Source organism: Carassius auratus, chromosome 18, assembly GCF_003368295.1.
Source record: "Carassius auratus strain Wakin chromosome 18, ASM336829v1, whole genome shotgun sequence".
In the NCBI taxonomy this organism is placed as follows: Eukaryota; Metazoa; Chordata; class Actinopteri; order Cypriniformes; family Cyprinidae; genus Carassius; species Carassius auratus.
Window position 1 is genome coordinate 17,214,362 of NC_039260.1, and position 22,243 is coordinate 17,236,604.

Sequence of the window (22,243 nt, forward strand, 5' to 3'; positions counted from 1 at the left end):
CTGTTAAAACTACAAAGTAGTCAAGAGCAGTGAGTGATTTTCATTTTCATTTTCTTGGATTAACATTACAGCAGCCAGTTGCTAAATTAGGCGCGGTCACTTTAAGAGAAGATGAACCATCCAATATTGCAATATAATACACATCCCATTTTTTTCCTCAACTGTTTACTTTCACTTAAGAAATAACGGACAGTTTTTTCGAGCATAATTTCCAAGGTGGATATTTTGACATATTTCATATGTATTTGTCGGCACTAGAGCAAAAATAAGCAAATTCGATGTTCAAGTGTTTTGAACAAAACACTTGAAAACGCTTATTTTTAGCGGCTCGAGATGCCTTTCTCTGCGTGAGCCCTGAACACCAGAACACCGCGAGTACTGAATCGGGCTCTCTCACATCTTTTTGTTTGTTTCAAACTGCTATTTGTATTTGTTTGTTCCGGTGCAGGAGGGACTTTGAGGAGAACTTCGCAGAAGAGAGCTCGGTTCAGTGTCGCTGTCCGTTAGGCTGGCCTCAGCCAGTCAGTTATATAAAATATCAAGGTGAAAGTCATCATAGCTTGCTTAGTATAGACCGGTGTTTCTCAAACTTTTTCAGCCCAAGGACCACTTTATCTTCCATTTTTTTTTCTGAGGACCACCTAACAGAATCCCACTCTAACACGCCCCCAAAAACCAACAAAATAGGAAGGATAAGCTAAATTTAAGTTTAATATGTGACTGTTTCAAGTCAAAAACTAATTATTCAAACACAAATGCAATGATATGATCAGAAATTATTATATAATTTAATTTAATTTTATTTAATTTGAAAAAGTAAATGCGAAAATGAGTTGCAGCTTAATACGAACAACAAACTGCACATGTGGGAAAAGCATACAATTAAACATACTGTAACAGCCTAGGTCCCACTTAATGCCATTCCAAAGAGCCATTAGTTTAAAACTGAGGTGGTGGGTATAGTAAGTCTATGGTTGTAACTATGGTAACAATAAAATGCTGAAAAGAATGTTCCCCTTAATGTCCGATATCACTGAAATTACTGGGATTTTACAAATGAAACAAAAACTAGTACATTACAAAACTAATAGATATGTGGATTTTAGATTTTGAGATTTCCATATAAAACTTAACGTGAATATTAATATAATGAGATGGGTGTTGCTGCTTATCACACATCAGTTTCTGAATGTCTGGCTCCAAAGAGGAGAGTTTTAGGTCTTCTTTTTGCGGAACCCAAGGGGGCGATGGCGGACCACACTCAGATAAAAAATCGGCAGCTGGCAGCAGGAAGTGGCTGCCATTGACAGCCGGAAGGCAGTAACTGGCAGCCGGATGGTAGGCGGGACCTGCCATTCGGTGGGAGCCAATCAGTATCGACCAACGAGGGCGCAACCAATCAGATATAACTGCACCCAAACGCTTCAGTAATAGTTGCGATTGATCAAACGGTAAGTCCAGAAATTGGTCATCGGAGTAATTAATGTTTTTTGCGTTGTAAGTTTGATTTTAATTGTTATCTTGGTGAACGACTTGGTAGACTTGGTGCCTACTTTGGTTTAATTGTTCAATTAAATCTAATTAGTGGTAGCAACGTTGTTTGTGTACCTTGTTAGGGGCCTACCATTAACTTCAAATTACGTTTGACGTACCATTAAATATTAACGTTTGTTAGCGTTTTAACAGTCTATTTAATAATATAAAAGAATGTTGTTTGACTGGAATGATAGAAGATAAATGTGCAACACTAACCATATATTTTTTTGCATGTTAAGTCTTTCTGGAGATTGTGATACATTAACTTAAGAGTTTTTAAAAGAAGTTTTTTTTTTTTTTTTTTGGCACTATTGAGGTGTGTTTTCTCTAATACTATGCATGTGCAGAACTGTTCTGTGTACCAGTTGAAGTTGTAAGCATGTGAATGCAAAACCATTTTTTTTTATTTTTTATTTTATTTTTTTATTATCTATACAAAATATAATGGACCGGTTCATAATTCCTTATAACTTTTAGGTCTAGTTTCACAGACAGGGCTTGGATTAAGCCGGGATTAGGCTGTAGTTAAATTTAGAACATTGAAGTAGCTTTTGTAAACATGCATTTAGGAAAAAAAAAAAAAAAAACATTACTGATGTGCATCTTGAGACAAAACCATGGCACTGACACCTTTTTTTGTTTTTGTAATGCCAAATAGTTGCCAGATGCTGTCCTGTTGGAAATTCTTCTTTACGTGATCCTGGAGGAGGGGTGATGCTACATTACTAAGTCCGTCTTTGGTTTGTTCCAAATTCAGAAGTCTGCTGTACTGTATACAGACTCCTTTCGAAAGAGGGCACAATCCAACTGGCTTGACTGAGTATCTTCTTTTACATATTTGATTAGAGGTTTAAAAAGGTGCCATAACATTACATTTCTCAGTTGCAAAGTCTGAATGTTTATCTTTGTAATAATGCTGTTTTCATGCTCCTCATCTCAATATACAGGTGGAACAAAATAGAGAACAAGTCTAAGCCATGTCAGGAATTCAACAAAATGTACACCCTGCAGACACTGCGACGAGGTTTACAACAACTGCTTACCAGGTGTGCAAATTATGCATGATAATGTAATCACTGCTCTGTACATGATGACAAGATGCAATGGGAATAATCATTAATATGGCTGTGCATGCATGTCTACTGTTAATAAAGCAATTTAGGTATTAAAGTCACCATTTTCTCATGAATAATAAAATGCAGCAGCTAGAGTTCTTCCTAGAATCAGGAAGTATGACCGGATTAGCCCAGTTCTATAAACCCTGTACTGGCTCCCTATCAAACATCGTATAGATATTAACATCTTCAATTATATTAATCTGTTTCTTTTTTATTCGGAGGTCACTGCAGTCACCCGGATCCAGTACGTATCCAGACCAGATGGTGGATCGCACCTAGAAAGGACCTCTACAGCCCTGAAAGACAGCGGAGACCAGGACAACTAGAGCCCCAGATACAGATCCCCTGTAAAGACCTTGTTTTTTCTCCATTTTGTCACCAGTGGAGTTTTGGTTCCTTGTCGCCTCTGGCTTGCTTCGTTGTGGTCACTTCATTTACAGTGATATCATTGACATGATTGCAAATGATTCCACAGATACTATTTAAACTGAACCGAGCTGAAGGATGACATCACTGAATTGAATGATAAACTGCCTTTTAAACTGACTATAAACTGAGTTTACTAATGTCCTTCTGCATTATTGACTGACACACTATTTTCCTATTTAATACTGTAAAGTTGCTTTGCTTTGATCTGTATTATTAAAAGCACTATATAAATAAACTATGCTTGACTTGACCATGTTGCAAGAGGAAAATGAGGGGAGATGCACATCCACCCTGGGTTTTACAGTGATTGGTGCAAGATGCTGGAGAAGTAACTCCGTATACCTCATCAGTTCTGATCTAAGAGTCTTGAAAATACCTCCGGATTGTTGTTAGTGATTCTGATTGATATTTTAGTCTGCTTGCTTACTGGATATATTTTATACGGTTTACATTGTAAAGCACTGACTTTGACAACTTACTAACCCAGTTACAAATTTAACAGCTACTTTATACTATATATATATATATATAGTTGTTTCTTGAAATACTACAAATATAACCACAAATTATGATTTTAAATAAAGGTCTCTGAGACTTCTCTCTTTTCAGTCATTTGTGTATATAGCCTATAATAAATATACAACATACACCCAGTAAGTGCCACTCTCGTATATAAATATAAATTGTTTTATTTCACACAAACAATGATACATGCATGCATAAACATTCAGCTGGAAATTAACGTTTAGCAAAATGATCTTATTTCTTTGTTTATATTTGATCAATATTTTAAATCAAATAATATACAATACTGACCTTTATACTTATTTAAAAAAGTATTAAAAATAATCATAAGTGTATATAATTATTTATTTGTCTTGTTGCCGCCGGTGTGGTGAGAAATCCAGTCCCCCCGCGAAATCGAGTCCGCTTAGGACCAAGCCTACTGTCTATGGGACCAAGGCGGTAGCTGTTTTAAATGCCTGATCAAAAGTTGTTATCGCGATAACTTGTTGCATGGCTAATCGGAGCTGCGGTAGCTTGTTGTTTCAAGCTAAAATAATTTAATAAAAGCAACATACAGAATGTAATTGATCAAAATGTTTTTTTTTAAATGTCATAAAACTAGCAGCATCTCATAAATAATGCATTGTAATTAGTTTTAATATTCGGTTACTAGAACGCCTCAGCACAGCTTTTGAATATATTTTCCAGTTCTAAAATAATAATAATTATAATTCAGTTGTGATGACTAAAACACGTTTAGCCCACAAATTCAGAAGATTGTGGGATAGTTGAAAGATAAGTATTAATAAAACGAACCTATATATATATATATATATATATATATATATATATATATATATATATATATATATAGACACACACACTTTGATTTTTATTTATTTTGACTTACTACCTAATTCATGTAATTTTTTACATTATTTTCAATATTGTAATAAGTATACTTATGTTGTTATATATGGTTTTGCTTACAAGCAGTTCATGTATTGCAATTGCTGATTGTATATTATTTAAGAAGCTATTGTTTTCAAAGAAAATCATACAGCAATTATCACATTATGATGACGAAATTACAATTGTAATTGACTTTAACTCATATAACACAGTACATAAAATAGTACAACAGTTACTTGTACTATTACAAATCAGTAATAGTAAGGCAATAATGGCTGTTTGTGCACTGAAAGTAACTAAAAATGCAGCTAGTTTATAATTGTTAATTATAACTTGCAATTATAATATAATTCCACACAATTTTTTTTACATATAAATGTTCAAGCAATATGCACACTATCAATGTAAGACATTTATACATTTTTCAAAATGCATAACATTTTCAAATAATTTTTACAGAAAGACATACTGTTGTGTCTATGTGGTCAAAAACACCCTCACTGTTTTAATAGTTGGTGTTAAATGCATTAGTCGTCATACATACAGCAAGCAAGCCAAAGGCAACAGGGGTTAATTAAGAAAAAACTGTAAGATGTCGATACTGGAGTAAAAAAAACCTTTGGAGAAACCAGACTAACCAAAAACACTGGGGACCAGTTCTCCTCTGTATATTCAGTCTGAACATTCAGCTGTAAGGTTAGAGGTTAAATGTGCCATGTACAGGCAGCAACATTGTTTTCTCTGTGGCCCAGGTGAGGCATGCAGTGGGAGTGAAGAGTGCTAAGGTGCAGTCATCCATTCATAAATTCTTGCTGTTTTGCTGAAACTGGAAACAGTTCATCCTATGTGAAGTCCATTGTGGAAGATTGGGGAATCCTCAGTCTCAACGTAACTCGAGAGCGTCTGGGACAGAGCTTCTGTGGTAAAGAAAAATATAAAAATTGTTTAGGAACTGTAATATAATAACAATTTTTTTCCTCTCTGCCTTTGTAATATACAGTATGCTGGAAGACTTTCTTGACATCATACAGAACGGGTTCAGAATACAACAGAAGCAGGAAACATCAAAAATCACTGTTAACCGTAGAGCATCGGTTTACAATTCTTGCAAAAATCAAGTTATGATTTATGTGTATGTTGTTATAAAAACAATCAAACAGACATAAATGTAATCTGTTAAACTCAGTCTATTTTGCATTCAAACATTGCTTTAAATAAAGAGACAGGTGATTTATTTGAGCAGAGCTTGTTTTCTGCCTCCACTATTTGGAAAGTCTAATATGAAAATACTAATAAATATATATATACTATTTTATATTAAACAAAACAACTGCTGCAATCTCCTTATGATTTATTGTGCCTTAATTTACTATTAATTTCATTCATAATTATTCACTTACTGAACGCTATTATAAAAGTATATACGTTTGTTTATGTTAAATAAAAGATAAACATGAGAAAAGAGTCGTATCTTCGCTTAAAATGCATCTTGAACAATCGGGTCCCACCCATAGACGGTAAAAGAAATGGACACAGCGACCCCATTGGAACTCAACTGAGACAAATGAAGCCCAGTTTTAGCGTTTTTTAGCACTTCCGTTTCTGACGCGCAGACTCAAACGAAGCTTGACGACGTCAGCAACCTGTCTGCCAGATGTAAATCTTCTAAGTGGCTGTGCGTGCAAACTGCCATCGTTAATCTTGCAGAGACGGCGAGCTTGAGCGGGGAGTTCTTTGGCGTGAGTGAGCAGGAGTAAGTATTCTGATTAATTATTTTGTATAGTATTTTAAAATGTAACGCCAGTACGCCATATTAAGTTAATTGCCTGCGAGCTTCTCCTCCTGTCTGTACGGTAATGCGACAGAGAGTCGAGTGGTTATGACGCAATCGTTAGCCTATTTTTTACAAAAACTGTTTATACGGGGCCATAATGTAACATAGAAGGTAATGGAGCCCTTTATACATTGTCGTGTATCTTTAGAAATAAATAATGGACAAACAGAGTCTTTAAACGCCTCAGATGTAAAGTTATTCGCTGTCAAAGTGACGCCAAAATGAATGGGAGTCAATGGGAATGCTAACGCAAGTGAAGTTCTGCTAAAAGATGGCAGCCCCCACCCGACTTCAACTTCCGGTCGAGTTCCTTGCCCCTTGGTCCCACCTAGCGAGGACCCCTAAGATGGCGGCCATCGCGATGCCTGTGCGCAAGTCGCAACGGATGCACTTGTCACGAAGGACACAAGACAGGTAGTAATTCACACTAAAAATCTTCGTGTGATTTGTGCACGAGTATGACAGAACTAGAGGTGTGCTTAAACCCGTCCTGCACACGCATGCATTTGGGTGTGGAGGGGAGGGGCGATTAATGATTTGAGCAGATTTTCTTATTAACTACCAATATTATCCACTGTCTTTGTACAGTAATATGACACTGACAATACACACACAAATAATAGTAGTAACGTTAGTAGTGATAATAATAATTAATCATCTTACGGGTCCTCGCTAGGTGGGACCCGATTGTTCAAGCCTTTTTCTCGCGATCTTTGACGATGAGGTCTGTATTCATTGTTCAGGCGTTTTATCGACTCCATCTGCTATTTTTTCCACATATGAACGTATTTTGCTGGTAGTTAATACGATCTCAAATCTGACAAAGATTTTTAGTGTACATTAGTAACTGTCTCGTGTCCTTCGTTCGGGACAAGTGCCTCCGTTGCATCCTGCGCACAGGCATCGCGACGGCCGCCATCTTAGGGGTCCTCGCTAGGTGGGACCCGATTGTTCAAGATGCATTTCTATGATTTTAAGTGAAGATACGACTCTTTTCTCATGTTTATCTTTTATTTAACATAAACAAACACATATACTTTCATAATAGCGTTCAGTAAGTGAATAATTATGAATGAAATTAATAGTAAATTAAGGCAGAATAAATCAAAAGGAGATTTTCATTGCAGCAGTTTGTTTCATAGAAAATAGGATATATATATATATATATATATATATATATATATATATATATATATATATATATATATATATATATATATATATATATATATATATTAGACTTTCCAAATAGTGGAGGCAGAAAACAAGCTCTGCTCAAATAAATCACCTGTCTCTTTATTTAAAGCAATGTTTGAATGCAAAATAGACTGAGTTTAACAGATTACATTTATGTCTGTTTGATTGTTTTTATAACAACATACACATAAATCATAACTTGATTTTTGCAAGAATTGTAAACCGATGCTCTACGGTTAACAGTGATTTTTGATGTTTCCTGCTTCTGTTGTATTCTGAACCCGTTTGTATGATGTCAAGAAAGTCTTCCAGCATACTGTATATTACAAAGGCAGAGAGGAAAAAAATTGTTATTATATTACAGTTCCTAAACAATTTTTATATTTTTCTTTACCACAGAAGCTCTGTCCCAGACGCTCTCGAGTTACGTTGAGACTGAGGATTCCCCAATCTTCCACAATGGACTTCACATAGGATGAACTGTTTCCAGTTTCAGCAAAACAGCAAGAATTTATGAATGGATGACTGCACCTTAGCACTCTTCACTCCCACTGCATGCCTCACCTGGGCCACAGAGAAAACAATGTTGCTGCCTGTACATGGCACATTTAACCTCTAACCTTACAGCTGAATCAATGCAGTAACACTGTTAACTACCAATGATATTGTACCAAATGTTCAGACTGAATATACAGAGGAGAACTGGTCCCCAGTGTTTTTGGTTAGTCTGGTTTCTCCAAAGGTTTTTTTTACTCCAGTATCGACATCTTACAGTTTTTTCTTAATTAACCCGTTGCCTTTGGCTTGCTTGCTGTATGTATGACGACTAATGCATTTAACACCAACTATTAAAACAGTGAGGGTGTTTTTGACAACATAGACACAATAGTATGTCTTTCTGTAAAGATTCTTTGAAAATGTTATGCATTTTGAAAAATGTATAAATGTCTTACATAGATAGTGTGCATATTGCTTGAACATTTATATGTAAAAACAAAAACAGTAGAATCATTATATTATAATTGCAAATTATAATTATATAGCAATTATTGCTATCTATATAAACTATCTAGCTGTATTTTTAGTTACTTTCAGTGCACAAACAACCATTATTCACTTACTATACTTAATGGTATAAATATAATAGGCATACTGACATACTTCATGTAAAATTAATATAACATTCATTTTACATAAAATAATAATATATCTGTATATAATACAACAATAACACGGTTCTGCACAAGCAATTGCGATATTATATCATTTAGATTAACAATATAAATTTACACACACACATCGAGTAGCTGTATGCTATGCTGATACGCGAGTAACAAAAAAAAAAAAAACGAGAAATGTTTGATTTCACAACCTAAAGCGCGTCGGCTATATACTAGCATATGAAACATGTAATTTAAAGTACATAAATGGTTATTATAGCAAAGTTCAAACGACAAAAATAAAAACGCTATTTAGCAGGAATTGTAATCAGGCGCTAAAAAATAATACCCATTAATTGTTCGTTGAGCCAATGGGATCACTCGGGGTCCTAAGCGGACTCGATTTCTCGGGCGGACTCGATTTCTCATGACACCGGCAGCCTCCTCCAATTTCCGGGTATTAGCGACAGCTGCCATCCGGTTTTATTGGCAGCCACTTCCTGCTGACAGCTGCCGATTTTTCGCTGAACCCCCTCTCACCACACTTTAAGAATTACTGGTATAGACCCAGCTCCCAACCCAACTTTGAGAATAGATTAACGGCGATATTTTTTTATCGCCCAATAAGAGTGAAAACGGCCCACCACTAATGTATGTATATATATAGCCTATATATATATATATATATATATATATATATATATATATATATATATATATATATATATATATATATATTTATATTACACAAATATATTACATTTTTAATAAAGACATCTTAATCATCAACAGAAAAGTGAATTGCGCTGACTCTTGTGAGAAGTTAATCCAAATGACACTTTGTTGATGCTCTCCACACGTTCCCTGTTGGTGAGCGTGATTTCACCAAGTACAACTTGGTCCTGGATCAACATCCTTGTTGATCCTGGAACAACATTCCAATCAACCAATCAGAATTGCGATACAACTTTTCAGGAAATATCTGTTTTAGGCTTACAATCAGGGTTAGGTGCTTCTACACCCTGGTTAATCAGCTGTCATTTCCCACTGATTTTAGGAATAAAATATAGCTGCAAGCAGCAATTATGGGGCCAAGCACTACAAAAGCAAGCCTCAGACCAGTTGCAGGAATGAGCAATGAAAACCATTTTAAGATTATTTAGTCGAAATGGCTGAAAAAATAGCCACTTTGCCATCAGCCATATGATTTCTTGACTTATCACTTTTCGCTTATCGCTGTTAACAAATTAATGTGGCATGGACAGTGTGAGGTGATAATGGCACATACAAAATTGGTGTCAATATGTCAAATATTTGTATAGATACAGCATCAGATGTAGTTTGGCAGTGTGTCTAAATTTTGTAGCAGTGCTGTATGAAAACGGTTTCGTTCATCGACATGAAATTTTGTCATTTTGTCACCAGTCGGAAAATCATCTGACTCGATTTTGGTTTTTAACATACATCAAAATGGCGGACAGGAAGTTCGGAATGTCTAGGGGAAAACTGGTATCTAAGTTGTCGGCATGACCCAATAAATATTTTGATAACAGTTTCACTATGATAGGCTAATGCAATCAAACGTTATTAGCATTCTTGGAAATGTAATAATTAACAGTTAATGGTTTATAACTCTTGACCACTGTTACCAAATTGATGTGGGATGATCAGTTTGTGGTGACAAAGGCACATATATAGTTTAATGTAAATAATTCAAAGCGTTTCAGCGATACAGCCTTTTGATGTAGTTTGGCATCTTTCCAGCAAATTCGTTGACATGCTAAATGAGAACTGCACCTGTTTTAGACTCTACCAGCCCAAGACACTACTTTTGATGAACAAATGACTGCACTTCAGAAACCTAAAGTTGTACCTAAAGTTAACGTAGTAGCATGCGACACATATTCAGGCAACGCATGTGCAAATAGCAGTACATTATGCAATACATTGCTTGTGCATTAGCAGCCTCATGTGCTTTTGGGCAAATGGAGAGTGAAATTATTCATAATCAGTTGATCGGAAATGCATCATTGACTGCAGTGAGGGACACATTACTTTTAGAGGAGGAGCTCACTCTAGAGAAAGAAATTACAATCACATGTCAGGTGGAAGCTGCAGTTAAAATTTCATCATTACTCTGTCATTCCACTGCTACTGCCATGAAGTCTGTACAAGTCATTAGTATGGATACTAAGTGTGTACTCACACTAGCCAGTTTGAACCGTGCCCGAGTGCGTTTGACCACCAAAGCGATTAGCCGGCCCTGGCCGCTTGGAAGAGGTGGACCAGAGCATGGTTCAGTTGGACTCGGGCGCGGTTCGCATGCAGTGTGAGCGCTAACAGTGCCAGAGCACTGAAAAGGACGCGTTGCGTCACGGTTTTGTGACGCTCCAAAACTAACATGGCAGGGAAAGGGTCGCTTTGGTCTACGGCAGAGGTGCAAAACGCATAAAAACTCAAAACTGCAAAGTCCTTGCTGCACTTCAGCTGGTACCTTGCAAACATCCTCATACGAGCAGCACGATTACGTGAAAATTTTCGCGCCACTAAGGCGACACATCTGTTTAACAACAGGCTGTGAGAGGGCTGTGGACCACCGTGGACCAAACGACACAAAATTATCCACAAAGAAAACAGAGCGATGGACTCCATTGTGTTCAGAGAGCGCCGCTCTTCCTGTTTATCCCGAAACCGTCACACCATAATGACGTTAGCGTACTCCGGCACGAATGCTGAAACCCTATATGTGAGTGCAGGCCAGGTGGGGAGGGGGGACAATTGTATTCGGGCCCGGTTCATGGCAACCGTGCCTAGTGTGAGTACACCCTAAGTATGGCAGACAGGGAAAGAGTGTATGCTCAACTAAGCAGTCACAGGCTGCTCAGAATGATTGGAAGATTGGCAATAAACAGCAACTAGCCAGCAACATCGGCTTTAGATGTGGTTCGGCAAACATCTGGCAAATTATAAAAACTGTCTTTCTGCTAAAGTGACTTGCAGACTCTCTGGGGAAAAAAGGGTCACTTCGCAGAGAGTGTAAAGCTGCAGCGAGTGAAGTAAGAGAGGTGGTTATTTCAGTTGGGCAGTCTGCTGCAGCCAATGATAAGATCGCCTGTGAAGTGTATACTGCAGCACCAGGAGGTAATAAACATACCAGTGGTAACAGCAAATGACAATGCAGTCCCTGCTACTGTTTATGTAGTAACTGCAGGATCTACCTTGCTAGGGTGAGATTTAAAGGGGTCATATGATGTGATTAAAATTTTTCCTTTCTCTTTTGAATGTTACGAGATCTTGGAGCATAAAGAAGATCTGTAAAGTTTCCAAAGAGTAAAGTCTCAAATCCAAAGAGATATTCTTTATAAAAGTGAAGAACCGTTCACACCCATACTCATTATGTGGGAAGATTTGCATAATGCCGCCCAAATGTTCATGCAAAGAAAGAAGCCATAACTTTTATTCTCTCTGTTGCCGCCGCCGCCATGTTGTGGAGTCACTGTGTGTATCATTGTTAAAGCGAAACTACTTGTTTGTCCATCCAAAAGAGTTCCAGAAGAGTCCAGCCAAATATTCAGGTATGTGCTGCACAATTTTTGGAGGATGAGGACTGTTTCCTGAACCAGTAACATGCAATGCATCTGTGGCACAATGGCTGTTTCTATAAAGTTGAGTAGTTCAAATGTTGCAAGGACAGTCTGGCGCTTCTGACTCACAGCTTGTAAGTACATTATTTATATTTAAATAATTTGCAAATGCTAGTTTTGAGCAGTGTACTGGCTTGTTTGTTGTTTCTCAGATCACAAATGCAGACATGGTTTTATGTTTACGCAAGGCGATACTCAATGCAACGCGTAAAAAAGACAATTATGGGTTTTATTGGTTTTGTCTCATCTATTGATGTCCGTATTGCAAACAAATCGTTTTATTTAACCGGATCTTCTTAGTGAACCGGTCGAACCAGTTCACCAATTCGAACTGAAACGTTTTAAATGGTTCACGTCTCCAGTACACACTAATCCACAAATTACTTAAGTTATTTGGTTTATAAACATGCCTTACACTCCCTCTGATGCGAAATAAACCAATATCCCGAGTTATTCAGTTACTCCTAACAGTACATTGACTGAACTGCTAAAAGAGAACCGATGATGCACGAGCAGATCTGCTGGACTGAGTCTCATGCTGCTGTCCTCAGGTTCTGTGTCAAGAGAGTCAGTGAAGGTTGAATGGAGCAGTGGATAGCTGGCCAACCAGAGCACACCTCGTTTTTCAGGTCGATGAGCCTAAAAAATCAAATTACGCGTTTCAGGATGCGGGGCATAGAGGACAAACAATAATGTGCATTATATGGAATTATATATATTTTTTTCCTTAAACTGCACAAACACATTGCATTACACCAAATACACAAAATTATGTTATTTTTAGCAGCATCATATGACCGCTTTAATTAGATTTCTGAACCTGAACATTGTAAACAGAAAAGTAAAGCACATAGACCATGAAGGTGAAATCACACCTGCACCAATTTATACGATCATGCAAGTCCTGTTGAACCTTTATCTGCTACTCACCTCAGATGTGTGAAGGGATTGATCCATAAACTGCTGTTTAATTCAGCATTGACACCAGTTTGTCAAAAATTTAGACACTTGCTTCTCAGCATGCACAAGAAGTTGTCCACTAAGATTAATCGTCGCCTTACAGTGGGCATAATTGAATCAATTGATCTTACAGAATGGTTTAGTCCGTTGGTGGTGGTAAAACACCATGAGACACATTAGACTATGTGTAGACCTATGTGAACCCAATAAAAGTGTGACTATGGATTGCTATCTATTACCTCACATGGAGGATTTGTTTACAGAACTTGCAGGTGCTTCACATCAAAGTCAGATTGATCTCAGTTCTGTTTACCATCTGTCTTCATAAAACAAGAAGGCCTTTACTGTTTCACTTGGCTTCCATTTGGACTGGCTTTAGCACCATCAGCCTGCTAAAAAATGAAAAATAATGCAAAAAATGTATCTACATTTTATATTTGATCTAGATTTTTAGGCGTTAATGTTAATGCTATCTATGTGGTCTGAGAGTAATGCAATTTCGATTCTCTGTATGTATGTACTGTACATGTGGACAATTGACAAAAAAGCAGACTTGAACTTGAATTAAAACAGTCTTAAGGAAGCTAAATGGTGTAAATAATTACTTAGATGACATCATAGTGTACGGTAATTCTCAGGATGCCCATGATAAGCACCTCCAAGCTGTTCGACAAAGGCTAGAGGATGTTGGCCTGTCAGATTAACTTTGAAAAAAGCTCCTTCAACCAAGCAATCATTCTGTTCCTGGACCATGTAATTTCTTAAGAAGGACTACGTCCCAGCCCAGATTACCTGATTGCCATTGCAGAGGTACCTTGACCTACAGACATGGTAGCTTTATGTTTGTTCCTAGGCCTCACTTTATGGTTCAACAAATTTCTTCCAAACTATGCTACTTTGGTTGAGCCACTGAGGCAGATGGTCAGTGCTAATTCACAAATACCACTACAGTGGAGTAAATACTAGACTGTTGAAAGCTTTGATACACTTAAGAGAATGCTTCCCTGCCCACATTCATTAGTACAGATGCCTCTGATTACACCCTTGGCAGTGTTTTGACACATCAACATCCCGATTGGAATGATAGCTTTTGCATCCAGGACGCCATCAACGTCTGAGAGGAAATACTCTGCTGTGGAGAGGGAGTCTCTTGCATGGGTTTGGTAGTAGAAAAGTGGAGAACATATGTGTGGGGGCATCGTTTCACTTTAAGAACTGATCATTGGGCCCTTATTACCCTTCTTTCCAGAAAGGATGGAGCAGGCATGAAGCTAACTTATTGGTCTGCTAGGCTCCTGTGCTTCGAGTATGATGTTCAGTACCATCCAATTAGAAAAGAAACTGTGTGGCGGTTTGTCTCTCATGTATGCCGTTGAGTCATACAGACACTACTTTATCCACTGAACATGATTTGATTTCTGAAATTGCAGAAATTCAGATTTCAGTCTGCGTTACCACTAGTAGACTTTAAAGCTGAGTGCGAGGACTGTCAGAGCTGTCTCAGTTATGCCAGACAATTCGGTCAGGTTGGCCTAAACTGCAAAAGTCTCCATTGACTTACGTCTATATTTCCGTTTCCGCTGTTGAATCTCCATTGATTTTCAGAGGGAATTGTTTGATTGTTCCTATTGCTTTGCAGGAATGTCTCATCCACTTGACACACAAGGGGCATCAGGGGCTGGTGAGAACCAAACAGTGTCTGAGAGAGCTGTACTGGTGGCCACGAATGGATGATCTTGTTCACACAATCCTATCTGCGTGTGTGACCTGCCAGGCCAGTGATATATGGGCCAAAATGTTCACAGCTCCAGTGCAGCCAGTGGAGTTCCCGAAAGACCCATTTCAACATGTTGCTATTGATATAGTATGACCCATTCAAGAAGGGAGCTACTGACTCAAAGTTTGCTATTACATTGATTGACTATTTCAGCAAATGGCCAGAATGTGGTTTTGCATCATCGGTAACAAAAGAGAATGTTTTGAAATTTCTAACCACGATCTTTGCACATGAAGAAAACCCCTGCACCATCACTACAATGTACAGCAGTTCATTGTGAAATTGTGTGCATTTTGTGAAAACACAGGGAATAAAACACATAAAGACAAATGTTTATCACCCTCAGGCTAATAGGATCCTTACCAAAAAGAAGTATACTTCAAATTTATTTTATTAATTATATTTTATGCAGTAAGTATACAAATATCAGTATACTTGTAGTATACATGTAAGTGTATTATTTCAATATTCCTTTGGACTAAATTGGCCACTACACTTACTACACTTTTCTAGTATATAAAAGTATACTTTTAAGTTGTGTTTACAGGAGTAAACTTTGATTACACAACTAGTTTACATCTATGTTTTTTAGTGCTGTCAGTTAAACGCATTAACTTAATTAGTTATGAAAAAAAAAGCAATTAAAATATTTTAATGGAGTTAATGTACTGGCCCCACCCCCCAAACCTGAACACCTTCTTACAGTCCATACAGTTGACTGTTGTTGACAAATATGATTCAGACCAACAACTCCATAAAAACAGTTATGCTGTCACAGTGTCTGGGTTGTGTCCCTGGGTTTCCACTAGATGTCCTCCCCACGGTGTCTGTCACTTTATTAACTGTCTGTTCCCTTATTTTGGTCACCTTCCTCCTTGTTTGGGTTAATTGATTATTCCCCACCTGTCTCCATTTCCCTCATTACCTTCTGTGTATTTATACCCGGTCTGTCAGAGTATGTGTCACAGAGTCCTTGTCTAATGTCTTCATTCCGTAGTCTTGATCCTGCCTTGTGTTTTGTCTGTTCTTGTTTATTTGGATTCTCTGGTTTTGACCCTGCCTGGACTGTTTACCCTTTTGGATTGCCCCTTAATAAATATCTTACCTGCACTTGGATCTCTCCGTGTTTCTTGTATCACCGAACGTGACAGAAGGACTCCGTCAACACAAGATCCAGCGGTATGTCGAGTGATGTTTCTTCCCCAGCCACCGAGCGGGAGAGAAGCAATCGGTTTGAGGGAACCCGCCTGGTCGTGTTTCGCGGGACCAGGGGAGGTCGCCGAGGAGGGAGTGGGCGAGAGGAGGCTCAGCATCGCTCTCCACCATGGCCCCCCTTTGACTCGGGATTCATGTGGGAGGGACCAGAGCCGCTGTCTCTCCATGGCGGATGGAGAAAGCCAGCGCCACGACCCATGATGACCGCCGGTCCAGTGCCACTGCACAAGATGGCCGCCAGCCCAGCACCACGAGGCAAGATGGAAGCCAGCCCCGCGCCACAGCACAAGATGGCCGCCAACCCAGCGCCGCTGCGGGGCATGGCCACCAAACCCGGACCACTAGGCAAGATGGAAGCCAGCCTCACACCACAGTACAAGATGGCCGCCAGCTCAGCGCCACGAGGCAACATGGCCCTAACCCAGTACCACGAAGCAAGATGGCCGCCAGCCCAGCGCCACAGCACAAGATGGCTGCCGGTCCAGTACCACAGCGCAAGATGGCCACTCACCCAGCGCCAATGCCCAAGTTGGCCACCAGTCCAGAGTCATGGCCCAAGATGGCTGCTTGCCCAACACCGCTGCACAGGATGACAGTCACAGCTGACCCTCTGGAGTCGAGTCAGGTTCCAGTGAACCCTCCAGAGTCGAGTCGGGTTCCAGTGAACCCTCCAGAGTTGAGTCAGGTTCCAGTGAACCCTCCAGAGTCGAGTCAGGTTCCTCCAGAGTCGAGTCAGGTGTTCGTGGATCCTCCAGAGTCAGGGCTAGTCACCGATGACCTTCCAGAGTCAGGGCTAGTCACCGATGACCTTCCAGAGTCAGGGCTAGTCACCGATGACCTTCCAGAGTCAGGACTAGTCACCGATGACCTTCCAGAGTCAGGGCTAGTCACCGCTGACCTTCCAGAGCCAGGGCTAGGTACCATGGACTTTCCAGAGACAAGGCTGGTCACCGTTGACCTTTCAGTGGCAAGTCAAGTCACTGGTGATCTTCAAGGACTGTGTCAAGTCACGGGTGATCTTCTAGGACTGAGTCAAGTCACGGGTGATCTTCTTGGACTGAGTCAAGTCACGGGTGATCTTCATGAACAAAGGCAAGTCACCATTGATGTTCATGAGCAAATACAAGTCACCAATGATCTTCATGTACAAGTGCAAGTCACCGATGATCTTCATGAACAAATGCCAGTCACCAATGATCTTCAGGCCAGCACCGATCTTCTGGAGTCCAGTAAAGACACCAGGGGATTACCAGAGTTTCGTCGTCCCGTTGGTCCGGCCACACGGAGATCTGCTCCGCCTTGGGGGGGCTCTCTCCCTGACCACACGGTCGTGGTGGTCTTCTGCTCCGCCCTGGGGGACTCCGGCCTCGACCACAAGGATGTGGTGGTCTTCTGCTCTGCCCTGGGGGGATTCCACCCTGACCACACGGTTGTGGTGGTCTTCCGCTCCACGCTGGAGGGCTCTGGCTTTGACCACAAGGACGTGGTGGTCTTCTGCTCCGCCCTGGGATGCTTCATGTTGTTTTTTGCTTTTTGTTTTTGTGTTCACTCCTGTTCCTGTTCCTCTCTGTTAGTCTGGCCCTCCGTCCCTCCCCCTGAACCTCCTCCGGTCCTCCTCTCTCCTGGTCTCCTTGTTTTGTGTTCACACTTCTGGTGTCTGTTCCCCATGTTTTTCTTTTCTGGCCCTCCGTCCCTCCCGGTCTCTTTTTTGTGTCTGTTGTGGAGCGTCTTGGAGCCGCTCCGTAGAGGGGGGGGGGTACTGTCACAGTGACTGGGTTGTGTTCCTGGGTTTCCACTAGATGTCTTCCTTTCCCACGGTGTCTGTCACTTTATTATCTGTCTGTTCCCTTATTTGGTCACCTTCCTCCTTGTTTGGGTTAATTGATTATTCCCCACCTGTCTCCATTTCCCTCATTACCTTCTGTGTATTTATACCCGGTCTGTCGGAGTATGTGTCACGGAGTCCTTGTCTAATGTCTTGTCATTCCGTAGTCTTGATCGTGCCTTGTGTTTTTATCTGTTCTTCTTTATTTGGATTCTCTGGTTTTGACCCTGCCTGGCCTGTTTACCCTTTTGGATTGCCCCTTAATAAATATCTTACCTGCACTTGGATCTCTCCATGTTTCTTGTATCACTGAACTTGACATATGCTCTAAAATTCAAGATATTGGTACAAAATGTCCCTGTATGTGTTTTTTTCTCATTTACAGTCATGGCCAAAAATATCGGCCCCCTTGGTAAATATGATCAAAGAAGGCTGTGGAAATTCATCTGCATTGTTAATCCTTTTGATATTTTATTTAAAATGTATCCTTTCATTGGATAATAATAATTTAAAATGGGGGAATAGTATACCATTATGAAATAAAGGTTTTTCTCAAATCCTCGTTGACAAAAAATTGTCAAACAGAACCTACATGAGAGTGAGAAAGCCTTTTTCACATGAAATAAGAAGCCCGGTTCACTGATCTGCTGTCAATACAACAACAAACAGGACTGAGTACTTTCATCAAGTGATGGGAAAAGATGGAATTTATAAAGAGAGGAAGATTCTGCACAGGAAGAGGCTGTACAATGGAGAACACTTCTTTGAGTCTGAATAGGGACTTAAAGGGGGGGTGAAATGCTCGTTTTCACTCAATATCCTGTTAATCTTGAGTACCTATAGAGTAGTACTGCATCATTCATAACTCCAAAAAGTCTTTATTTTTATTATATTTATAAGAGAAAGATAGTCTGTACCGATTTTTCCCGGAAAAACACGAGCGCCTAGAGGCGTGACGTGTGGGCGGAGCTAAAGAATCACGAGCGCGAGTAGGCTTTTGAGTTGAGAGCATGTGAAGCTGTGACACAGATCCAGAGGCTGAAATTTAACAAGAGCAGCATCAGCAAAGGCGGTATGCTATGTGGTATGTACTGAAACTGTATATATTTGCTTAGCGGTTTTTGAAAATGACTTTATGTTCCACTTTATGTCGTCTTTTTTTTTTTTTTTTCTTAAGCTGTACATGTGGAAAGTGCAGTTTGATGACAACATCGCATGTTGTTTACTTGATGTGCTTACGCGCTGATAGCTAAGTTAACAACACAGAGATATTTGAAGCAGTTTTACTCACCGCATGTGGTTCCAACACACAATCGTGAACCTTTTCCGTTGGGACTGCATTATCCTTAAGAAATAAACGATGTGCAATCCGAAATGCAGGGAACAAACAAAAACACTTGCACAACTCCGATGCTCTGATGCTCTGATGCTCTGTAAAAATAAACTCCATCCACTGGTCCCTTAATGCTGTTTTTCTTTTGGTAATCTGTGCAGGGTTGTCTTGCCCTGGCAACCAAAAACACACTCCTTTTGTGACTTTTCGCGACGCTCTCGCTCTTATCAGGCTGTGCTCAGCCTCTCAGTGCTCTGCTATATGGGAGCGTGCGCTCTTCAGGCAGAAGAGCGCGCACTTAGGACCCATATAAGGAAATTCTGCTCCATCTAACGTCACACAGAGCCATACTCGAAAAAAACTTTCCGAAACTTGTGACAAACCGGAAGAGGTTTTTTTGGAACAAAAATACTCCTTCAAACGTACAACTTAATTTTTTAAACTTTGTCCATGTTTAGCATGGGAATCCAACTCTTTAACAGTGTAAAAAACTCAGTATGCATGAAATAGCATTTCACCCCCCCTTTAAGACAGAGATGCCCATCTGTATGGACTCAAGACATGTGATGGAGTAATGTGTCTGATAAGAAACAAATAACTCAGACCAAGAAGATATGCAAAGAGTGTAGGCGGATTGCTGCTCTAATTGAAGTAATTTGAATACGCTTATTTGAGATAAGATTTGCTTAGTAAAAAAGAGTAAAAAAGACTTGAATATGGAAATGATCTTATAAGGGATTTAATCATTTTGTGTAATGGGGGAAATGTTGTGTTGAGAAGTATACAATACTTGATGTTCAGCTCACAGTAATTGCTTACTATGAATGCATGTAATGTGGAACTGCACCACTTGGGGGCTCTAGTGGGAAATGGTGGTGAGTAATTTGAAGGTTTTCAAAGGAATTAAATTCAAAGGATTTTCAGTGTTAGTTCTACACCATATGAAGTGTGTTCAGTAAAAGAGTTTCAAATACCACAATGTTGTTGATTTAGATGCAATGATAAGTTCATCCAGCTCTTCCTGTTCTGTGGTTATCTGTGCCATCAAAGTTGTCCAGAAACCTAAAATCAAAGTGCGTTCTTGTCTTAGGACAACTTTGATTAACTTTTTTGATCCACTTCAAATGTCATTTAGACAGGCACGCATAACTCCACTACTTAAGAGGGCATGGTGAGTTTGCTGATATGCTCAGCCATGGCAGCGTTTAGTGTATGATTAAAACATATTGTATTTTCAAGGTGAATATTAAAGTCACCAACAATTATAGCTTTATCAACATTCACCAACAGATCTGAGAGGAAATCAGCAAAGTTTTGTTTTGTTCTTCATCAGTGGGTGTGTTGATATCAAACCTTATGAAAGGGGTGCTACTTCTCTCTGGTTTCCTCTGGACCACCTATAGACCAACAGCAGCCAGTCAGATTCCCTTCAAATACATCAACAGTCTGAGTGAAATTCAGGGACTCAATAAGCATTGGAAGGAATAATATTTCAGAGAAAGAATTAACAATGAGCATCAAGTAAATAAAACTCTTGAGAGTGAGAATAGACACCTGCTTTGTTCCTGCGGTTCCTGTTGGGCATCTCACTGGAGTCCAATCAGAGACTCTTACAGGATCTACCGACCACACCAAACAGCTCAGAAAGCATTAGCAAAACCACAGAGTACATTTACATTAAAGGAGAAGACAAAAGAAGGATATAGAGTATCCACTGAAGTATCCATCAATCTGTTCATCTGTCTGCTGAAAGTGAAAGATCAGACTCTGTGGAAAGATATTCAGGAGATTGTGACAAAAGGAGAACATATATCCTGCTCACTGCTCAACAATAGACTACATGCTTTACAGTATGTGTCAGAGGAGGTATTTATGAGCTGGATCCCGTGAAACACACACACACACACACACACACACACACACACACACACACACACACACACGCACACACACAGACATCAGATAAGGGTAGCACAAGACTGGTATCAGCTGTGTTCAACTGCAGTGTTTTGGTCAAGTTCAGGTAAATAAATGTAATGTAATTAAAGATATATGGATGAAAACCGGGAGGCTTGTGACTGTCCCATTGACTATGAAAGATGTCATCTGCCATCAGCGGTTCAATTGTAATGTTTTGAAGCAACGAGAATACATTTTGTACAGAATGAAAGAAGCACTGCACGGATGCGCTGTTTTCATTCATATAAAAGTATAAATCCATATAGAAAATTATATTCTTGTGTTGCAGCTGACACAGTACAGCGTAAGCCACTTGTGTTCACCGGATATTCTCCAAAATGCCGCAATGGTTATGCGGAGAGACACAGAGGAGACACATTGTTGTAATTATTAAATAATTAATGATTTTTATTTTTTTTTCTGTACAAAAACTATTCTCGTCACTTCATAAAATTCAAATTGATTAACCACTGATTGTAGATGGACTCATTTACTCTTTCATACTTTTCTGGACATTGAGAGTGTAATTTACTTGGCAGTGAATCTTTTCTATCCTCCGATAGAACAAGGTAGACACTAACAGTAGACACCCTGACAACCCATGTCTGAGCATAAAGAAGCTAAAATAGAAGGTTCATCAAATAAAGAATTGGATCATTTTATTAAATGTTACATTGGTATAATTTCTTAGCGTGAACATATTGATGTTGACAACATCAGAATAGATATAATAAGTAACAACAGAAAAAAAAAAAAAAAAAGAAAAAGATCCAAGTTGTTTTACAGTGATATCAGCTTTATTCTATGATTAAGGTTTTCAATTGAGCTTTTCTCGGG

At 39.3% G+C, this 22,243-nt stretch overlaps 2 long non-coding RNA genes across 2 annotated transcripts; one reads left to right on the plus strand and one right to left on the minus strand.

Moving 5' to 3' along the window:
• Positions 1-4,982: 4,982 nt before the first annotated feature.
• On the minus strand, positions 4,983-7,260 carry LOC113118564 (uncharacterized). The gene is made up of 2 exons (XR_003294341.1): positions 7,000-7,260; positions 4,983-5,419 (listed from the first exon to the last, which is right to left on the minus strand). It is a non-coding gene; the product is annotated as an uncharacterized LOC113118564 (long non-coding RNA).
• On the plus strand, positions 6,649-8,493 carry LOC113118561 (uncharacterized). The gene is made up of 2 exons (XR_003294339.1): positions 6,649-6,750; positions 7,933-8,493. It is a non-coding gene; the product is annotated as an uncharacterized LOC113118561 (long non-coding RNA).
• Positions 8,494-22,243: the final 13,750 nt, after the last annotated feature.